Genomic DNA, 8,801 nt, shown 5'->3' on the forward strand with positions numbered 1-8,801 from the left:
GCGGACGATCGTCCCGCCGCCCGTCCGGATGGAAAGCACATCCAGACACGGACGAAGCGAGTAGACGGACCGCCGCAGCAAAAAAAAAAAAAAATCGACAGATCCCACGTACCGTGGGAGTCGATGTTATGCGAAGCATGCGGCGGGTAGGTGACTGTGGCGTAACCTTTTTTACTTAGTGACACGTTACAAAATGACGCTAAAGATTGTATAATTTATACGCACACATATATGCTGAAGAGCCGCATATGTGTTATATAACCAGTTGTTTACGGTTGGGTAACGCTGCCAATGGCAACGTGGGTATTACCAACACCAGAAGCGTTTAAGGTGATATGTAGTGCTTATACGGTCCCGAGAACGCACGCACGTTTCACGAACCATGTATGTGTGGAAGAAGTTCTTGACAGTTCTTGAACAAGGGCGTCACCACCGTGATCAGTGAGCACCAGCAGCTGGTCATGACTGTTATAGTATCCGGTCGTGATCGTGGTGACGAGGGGTCCATGTGTAGTGAAGTGTGTGTATAGTAGAGCTGTTGGAATTCGTGGATGCCTCGGTCATTCGTCGACAAATTGTCTGTCGACAGAGCCGGCGACATGTCGGAACCTGAAGCCACCCTTCGCGTTGGTGAGGTATAGGCCGTCGAAGCTGGTAGGCTGGATAGTGCTACGCCAGACCAACATCAGTGGCTGGTGTTTGTCGTATTCGTAGGCTACCTGGAGTATGTGGCCTACGTAGCCTAATCCACAAAGCGGCTGTCAATCAATCTGGCATCATCCTCGTCAGCATGAGGCCATCGCCCAGCCTCGTAGAAATGAGAGAGACTGCGTCGTTCTGGCGGACGAAGTGCACTTTACGGTGCGGTGATGTGGATATCATATGTAACTTTCGTTAATGTATTCCTCTGTGTCGGGAATGCTTCAATAGACTTCTCAATCGGGAATGCATCGGCAGGAAATCAGACTGCTAATCGGGAGCGGAGCCAACGGAGCTGGACTACAGACGTTAATCAGATATGACGCCTGCATCGTAGGAGTACACATCGTAGGATTATCACCTAGTGTTATTGCGTTCTTTTAAAATTAGACAGCCAGCACCACAACAACTTGACGTTGCACCGATATAACGCCTGCGTATGCTGTTTTTTGCCAAACCAGTTATAGACCTGGCGTGGCTCAGTGGTAGAATATCTGATTGCCACGCAGAATGCTTGGGTTCGATTCCGGCTGAGATCCTAATTTTCATCCTTTCCATTCGTTGAGGTCAACGCTGCCGATGTTGGTTTTCCTTAACGATCTAGCATTTAAGTTACCAATGTCTGTCCTCGCTGTTCCTGGGTAGATAAAAAACTGTCAATCACCTGTGGCCGCATACGCCGTACCCCGCGGCCCGTGGTAACGGGTATGTGCCACACGTGTCTAGTGAAAGGTTTTGACGACGTAACCGACGGGATTTTAATGTTATTCATGTCCTGAACCAGCAACCCATATTCGGCAAATGCTCTTAACCCTCCCATGCAAATTTTGGTCTACAACAAGTTAAGGAGGCGAGTCATGAGAGCACCCAGACGTAGGGCGGCTGGATAGATAGATATAGATAGATACGTAGATAGAACGCTCAAAGTGCCAGGAGGTTCGCTAAGAAATACTTCGCAATTTAAAAACATGGCGGCACTGTCTGAAGCAAGAGCTGCCCGCTTCGAATCTTTAAGCTCTTCGTCGCGCATTGCGTGGGCTGTTAGTCACAAACTGACGATTGTGTCGGCTTTAGGTTTGTGTCCTCAAGCTTCGCCGGCACGTATTCATTACATTCGGTACTGTTTCCACGCGCCGTATTCGTTTTCTGAGAGCTGTAGGCTTAGCGAGTACCTCATTGGCAGAACATGAGCTCGGTGATCTGCGATAGCTACCAAATCTTAGAGGTCCTAATAATGATTGCGAATGCTTGCTTTTCCTTTTTTCTCCATATGGCGCGAGCAGGTCTGAAAGTCGAAAACACATTCATCGCTAGCAAAGGTATTGAAGGTTTTATGTTTTATCTATGGCGCAGAGTTTCTTTTTAAGTTGAAGATGGAGTTTCGAAAAGAAAGCGACGATTAGTTGCAATGGCTGTTGCATTATCAGAATTAGACGGTGAAGCGCTCTTCTTTCCGGCAAAAAGATCTTGTTGGGAAAAGGACTATATCGCTACCAGCGTCTGGGTATACAACACCAACTGTACGGTGAGCTTTTGGTTAGCGACACCGAAGAATACAGGAGGCTGCTGCGAGTGTCAAGAGAGCAGTTTGTTCATTGCTGTCGCTCGGGGGACCTCGCATAGAATGAGAGGAGACCCCGTGATGGGGCGAGCCATACAGTGGAAACAAGCTGCAGGGTCAACGCTATGGTACCTTGCTTCGAGCAAGTGTTTGCACGTCTGTGCATTTCTACTCGAAACATTGCTCCTATTGTTGCTGTCCGAGACTGGTTCAGTTTAACCTATGCGCAGACTTGGAGAGCCTCGCTTTGTAGAGCAGGCATACGTTGTGTGTTGGAAAACGCCTGCAAGGTCTTGAATAGATAGATATCTGGCAATAATAAACAAATCTTCATCGGCTAATTTACGAAACCAATACGAGAAAAAGAAAAAAAAGCAGCGCTTGTTGCCAGATTTATAATGGCATACCCTCGGCTAAATCTGTTGTGTTATTCCGCGCGAATCCGAATGCGAAAAAGAGCTTGGCATTTTCCGTCCGCGACGTCCGCGGACGCGGCACGGATGCACAAATCCGTGACGCGTGGCACAAATCCGTGGCACAAATCCGGGGTCACGTGATGCGCCGTACGCGGCGGAAAATACGGATTCGGTCCGTCGTGCGGATACCAATGAGAGACCGACGAAGAAGAAGATTACGATGACGATGGTGATGATGAAAAAGAAGAACACCCTTACCGAGGTAATTCGGCCACATTGTTTTGAGAGAATTTCTTGATCAGGCACTAGTGGTGTCACGCCTGAAACCGGGCATGTAGGGAGGGTGTCCAGCTCCCCTAACGTCGTCGGCTATTTGTTGGGAGACCTATTGCATTTTTCATTTTTAGTGGACCGGTACGTGCGAGTAACGCACCATCACTTGCAGTTATGTTTCAAGAAGTGGAGTTTCAAATAGATGACTTTACCGTAGACATCCACGTTTGTGTCTCTGGTTATATATATGAAACTTGAATGCCTGGTAAATTTCATCAGGGATTTGACACTGCTGCTAAGCCAAACATAATGTGTTAGGCAGTAACGACAAACCTTTACATCATAATAGCATAGTATGGACCAGTGGCCAGTAGTGAGATTTATCCCATTTTTGTGCCACATACGCGTTTATGATGAACCGTTGACTACGACATGACACGCCGATGTGACGATGACATGACACGCCGAGAAGCCGAGACCCTAAGGTACTTCGCACATAAATCCGTAAACAGCAGTCATCTCGGTGCAAACATCAAGTATGGTTCCAGTGCTGGCTAAGCGCTTTGATAACAACGTAAGAAACATTAGTAATATTATGAGAACTAACAGACAATATTCCAAGGAAAATTATAGGGGATATTATTTGTAGTATCATGATATAAATGTGAGGAAAGTAAAGTGGACGAAAAGATTACTCGGCGCCGGCAGGCACCGACCCTGTGACCTTCGAATAACGCGTCCGATGCTCTACCACTGAGCTACGGCGGCGGTCATCCTCCCGTCCACTTTATGGGGCATGTATGTGCATTTAAACCTAGGTGTGTTAGTCAGCCCCGATCGCAGCCATGGCGGCGATATAAATGTGAAGAAAATAAACTAGACGAAAAGATGACTCGGTGCCGGCAGGGACCGAGATTCGGTCCCTGCCAGCGGCAAGTAATGTTTTCGTCTACTTTACTTTTTCACTTTTATATCATAAGTACTACGAATAATATCCTCTATACTTTCGTTAGCATTATTGTCTGTTAGTTCTCATTATTATTGTGTAAACGAGCCCTTAAAAGTTGTCTTCTTTTCATCATTGTTAATATCTGGTGTTCAAAGTCCCAAAGCCACGATATGATCATGAGGGACGCCGTAGTGGAGGGCCCCGCAAATTTCGACCACCTGGGGCTCTATAACGTGAACCTAAATTTAAGTACACGGTGCTCAAACATTTTAGACTCCATCAAAAATGCAGCCGCCGCGTCCGGGATTCGATCCAGCGACCTTCAGGTGAGCAGCCGAGCGCCATCACCACTAGACCAACGTGGCGGGGCAGCATTACATATCTACTCCTATGACACAGCAAGCTATAACTAGACGTGGTTGAGCCTGGAGGAACACGCCGACCACAGCTGCTCAGACTAAGCACCTCATCGCACCTTACTGTGCATTTCGTTTCGACAAAGCAGACGTTGTGTTTTTTAACGTGTGTAGTGACCTTGCATCAGATCATGCGCTATTATTTAGGCGTCAGTGAATTCTACCTAGTAAGCCCTTGATATGCCCACAACTATTGAATATAAACAAAATACGTCCATCCAGCTCGTAATGCTTGGCTCAAAAAAATAAATAAATATGCGGCAAGGCTACTCCGCTGACTGCTTCGCATGACATCGATTCCACAATGCGTGGTATCTGCCGAATTTTTTGGTGCTGCGTGCTTTACAGGCAACCCTAGTACTGCAACGCAGTACTGTTCCACGTAGCAGTGATGTGCCTCTGCTTTGCATAAAGGTGCAAAGGAGGGGGGTGGAGGGTTAAACTTAACTACCAACACAGCACAGCGATGTTGACGCTGAATAAAGTACAACAGTCACTCGTAGACCACACAACTTCTTCGGATGCAACGCTGCTCATGCACTTTTATTTCCTAATCATATTCTAAATTATATTTCAAGTTGGAGCACCCGCCTATACCATACTATTTTCGTGTCCACATCAGGAATGCCAGTGCGCTTGCTTCTGTCATAATGAAGGCAGCCGAGCTTGGTCAAACGCAAGTTCTCCTGGAGCTACACAAAATTACTGCAAAAGCCCGGACCGTCAGAAAGGCGTCTAATCTATTTTTCCCTTTGTTTCCTCAGCTACCGAATGACCACAGCCACAAGCGTATTGCCATGCCAGCAATGGCTACTTCCTGTGAGCGAGCACCCTGTAACTAACTTTAGCCACGTCGCGGTCGAGCATGCTAACTAAAAACAGAAAAGAAGCCTTCTGACCTACGAAACCACGTATAAAGCAACTCTAACTTGTAGTTTCCATGCGGCAAATCTATATTTCACCATAAGCACAAACCGAGGGCACACGCGGGGAAAACGTCACGCCATTTCTGGGACAAAAGAACCAGTAGTCCCGTGCTGCAACAAAACCACAAGTCAACAGGTCGCCGTCAGGCTTGCGGCGCTGTATGCAACCGGCAGAAACTGGCGCGCCCTTCATCGATCTACGTGATAACTACAGTTTCCATTTCCTCTACGTCTGGGCGAAGCATGGCTGTTTCCTTACTTACTCAAAAAAGCAATGCAAGTTGCGCAAATGAATTCCCTGATGTACTTACTATATTAATGCTGATCTTTATAAGTGTGTTGCACTTCTGTGCGGTTCCAGTGAAAAAAAAAAAGCCGCGCAGTAGGTGATCAACTTGCTGTGGGTGCCTTAGTGTACGTATATATAATCGTTCCTGTTCTGAAACCAGGAGGATGCAATTTGTTATCTCGAGACAGGTCTGTAATGAGGTGCGAACCTATGCGTTTCTAGAACAAATCACAGAGGTGGTATGAATAAACAAGTTCTAGAAGAAAGTAGGGCGCTCTAGTAATACAGAATTAGCAGAAACAACCAGGGAAACGTAAATTATACTTGAGCTCGTATACTATATCTCGCGTAATTTCTTGGTCATCTCTGTGTTGAAAGGTATCGGTAAACGCTTTGCACTTATGAGCACATATTCAATCGCGCGTAAACGATAAATTTAAGGAAAACGACTAATGACTGCCTATAGACACAAAGCAAGCTTCGCCTACGTAGGCAAACAGGGTGCTTTCCAAGAAGGGGAGCATGAATGATCAATACAGAATCAATGTACTGCGCACTCACCTGCGCTTTGCATAGCCATCTAAGTGCCGCGTAAGTTTAAGATAAGCGGCAGAAGTAGGGACTCGTTAGCACGTGAGTTGTTCAAGGCTTTAACGTTCATAAATAGGAGCATGCTGTATTTCTTGAAGTTCTGTTTATCTTCTTGGAAACGAAATCCAGGTCTTGAATATCATTACCCTGAAGCTTCTGCAGATACTGCGGCAAGCATGCACTTGTGTTCTACTCTCATTGCTGTTCAATAAGAACAAACAGCTGAGGTTCAGCGCTCGAGCTTCCGCTTCTTACTCCTTTCACACGTGCTTGCTTTCCCGTTGTGCTGAAATGTACTATAAAAAAGTTGTGTATATCACAAATCGTATTTCTGGAGGCAATGATTTATTGATTTTGTGATCTACTATATTTCAGTGTTACACTTACCTTATTTTCCCACATCTTTCCCTCATAATCTTCCCGCAATGTTTTCTTTTATTCAAAACGGCCAAGCTCTATCACATTCTTTTTAGGGGTGCATAGATGAAAGTTTTGAGGGTGTTCAAGACGCAGTTCGATAAGCAGCACAGATAATTTCGAACACTTCGCGCACTCCTTTGCAGTAAACTACCTCTAATGGTGTTTAGTGCCTCTAATATATTCCCGTTGAGCTGCGAAATATACGAGTGCTTTATTGCGACATGACGACGAATAGGCTATGGTGACCAGTCGGCTGCCTGTCTTCCTTCTTTCGAGATGAAAGTTGTGCAGAACTTTAGCTTCGGTAAAGGATTTGAGAGAGTCCTCGAGGTCTTGTTGGAATCCCTTTTTACGACACTTTAGCTGGCGTAACTTCAGAACTCCACCCTTTTTTTTCAATCCGTCGCCTCAATACTCAGTTAAGGTCTCTTAGTGCTGGTATTATTTGTTGTACTGTGTACTGCCTATGCTCGTGTCTCACGTGCTGCTGCAATTTAAACCGCATGCGATCTTCCAGTGTAAAGTATACCACGACAGTGGACCATAAACGATGGTGCACTAAAATTAAATGCCTCGAGAAGGTAACTATCCTTAGCTCCGGGGCTTACAGTACTACCATTCAGAATAACCACTGCCTTAGAGTAAAACGTTGCACGATATTTTTGCTTTTTTTCTGTTTTCTATAACCACAATGTAATTTTACTGTGTGGGGTGCCGTCTCATATATTTCAGATTTAAGAACAAACTTATGTATACGCAGACTTACATAACATGCCACACATGAAGAAAGTAGAAACACTTGAGATGTTCCTGACCAGACTATGTAATTTACTATATGACAATGTGTACATTTTTAAAGGTAGAATTAACAGTAGCTTGTAGAGGTGTGCACGGGCTCCGTGTAGCCCTAAAGCCCGAGCCCTCTAGGCATGCGGGCCGACCTTGGGTAGGCCGACGTCTTCTCATTTCGGGCGAGGGCCAGGCTCGGGCTACTTTGTTTTTTATCGGGCGGGCCAGGTCAAGAGCGAAGCCGGAATCAAGAACAAAATATAGATGTTGTTCCGTATTATTTTGAAGCTTCCTATGCTTCCGAAAAAGATATTGGCAATTCCGGCTACCAGTGCGATCAGCGAACGGTACATCAGATTGGCGGGATATGCGATGCAGGAGCGCCGCAGTTTACTGCAGCCCGAATGATTGGAAGGTTTGTTATTTGTACACGAGAAATTGTAATCATCGTATATAGTCACTGTCATGCGTCGTTTGATTATGTTTCACACTGATATGTTCAATAAAATACCTCATTATCTGAAAATGATATCTTGTCTCCGCAGCAAACCTTCATATTGTCAGGCCGCACCGGGCCTGGACCGAGCTTATGTTTTTGTACGTGGGGCCTGGCCGGGCGGGCTCGCATCCAATTAGCGTATGGCTCGGGCGGGCCTTCGACGCAGTCAGCAGGCCCTGGCCGAGCTTGGGGGCTCGGAAATGCGACCTGTGCACGGCTCTACTAGCCTGTACAGGGGCCGTCAAAAGTTCCCAGGACAAAACCTCATGTATTCCTACGGCAGCGTGGCCTGGGAACCTTTGACGCCCCTGTACATTCCTGTGTTTTCCTTCGATTAACTTGTTCAGCCTTCATATTAGGGCGTCCAGAACTGTTCTTCTTTTCAGCCCTTTGTGCACAGTTTTGAGGGGGCAACTGATGCCTGGCACCTTCCTTACCTTCAAACAAGGTACTCCTAAAGAAACAACGCCGAAAGAACTCGAAGATATGGCGAGAGCTAAACTGTACTGAAACACAGCTCGCGGTACTAGACTTCCACCTCGCCAGCTGTAGCAACACGTAGGTGTGATTCATCTACGTGTAATGAGCTAGTTCTTAAACATGAGAGCTTTCTTTTTGCATCTTTTCTGTTGCCCCTCCGTTTCATGTCCTATGCAATATTTTGGGCTCAAACTAGCGTCATACTTTGGAGAGCGCAACATGCTTACAAGGACATATCGCGGTGGATAGACGGGGCAATCGGTCGGAGAAAAATTTTCAAAAAGTAAAGAAGACTTCTTTTTCAGTAAAAAGAAAGCTGTAAAATTTTGAAAACCGCATAGCACCGGTCTTCCTTTGAAATATTAGCTCTCCCACGGAAAGGCTCGTGTATATATTCAGGCTCTAACGCTCTGGGGAAGGACGAATCTGCGAATTGCGACATGTAGGACGCGTTAAATAAAAAAAGTCACAGTTTTGCCGCAACGGCGAAGCA

The sequence above is a fragment of the Rhipicephalus sanguineus genome, chromosome 5, assembly GCF_013339695.2.
Source record: "Rhipicephalus sanguineus isolate Rsan-2018 chromosome 5, BIME_Rsan_1.4, whole genome shotgun sequence".
Taxonomy (NCBI): domain Eukaryota; kingdom Metazoa; phylum Arthropoda; class Arachnida; order Ixodida; family Ixodidae; genus Rhipicephalus; species Rhipicephalus sanguineus.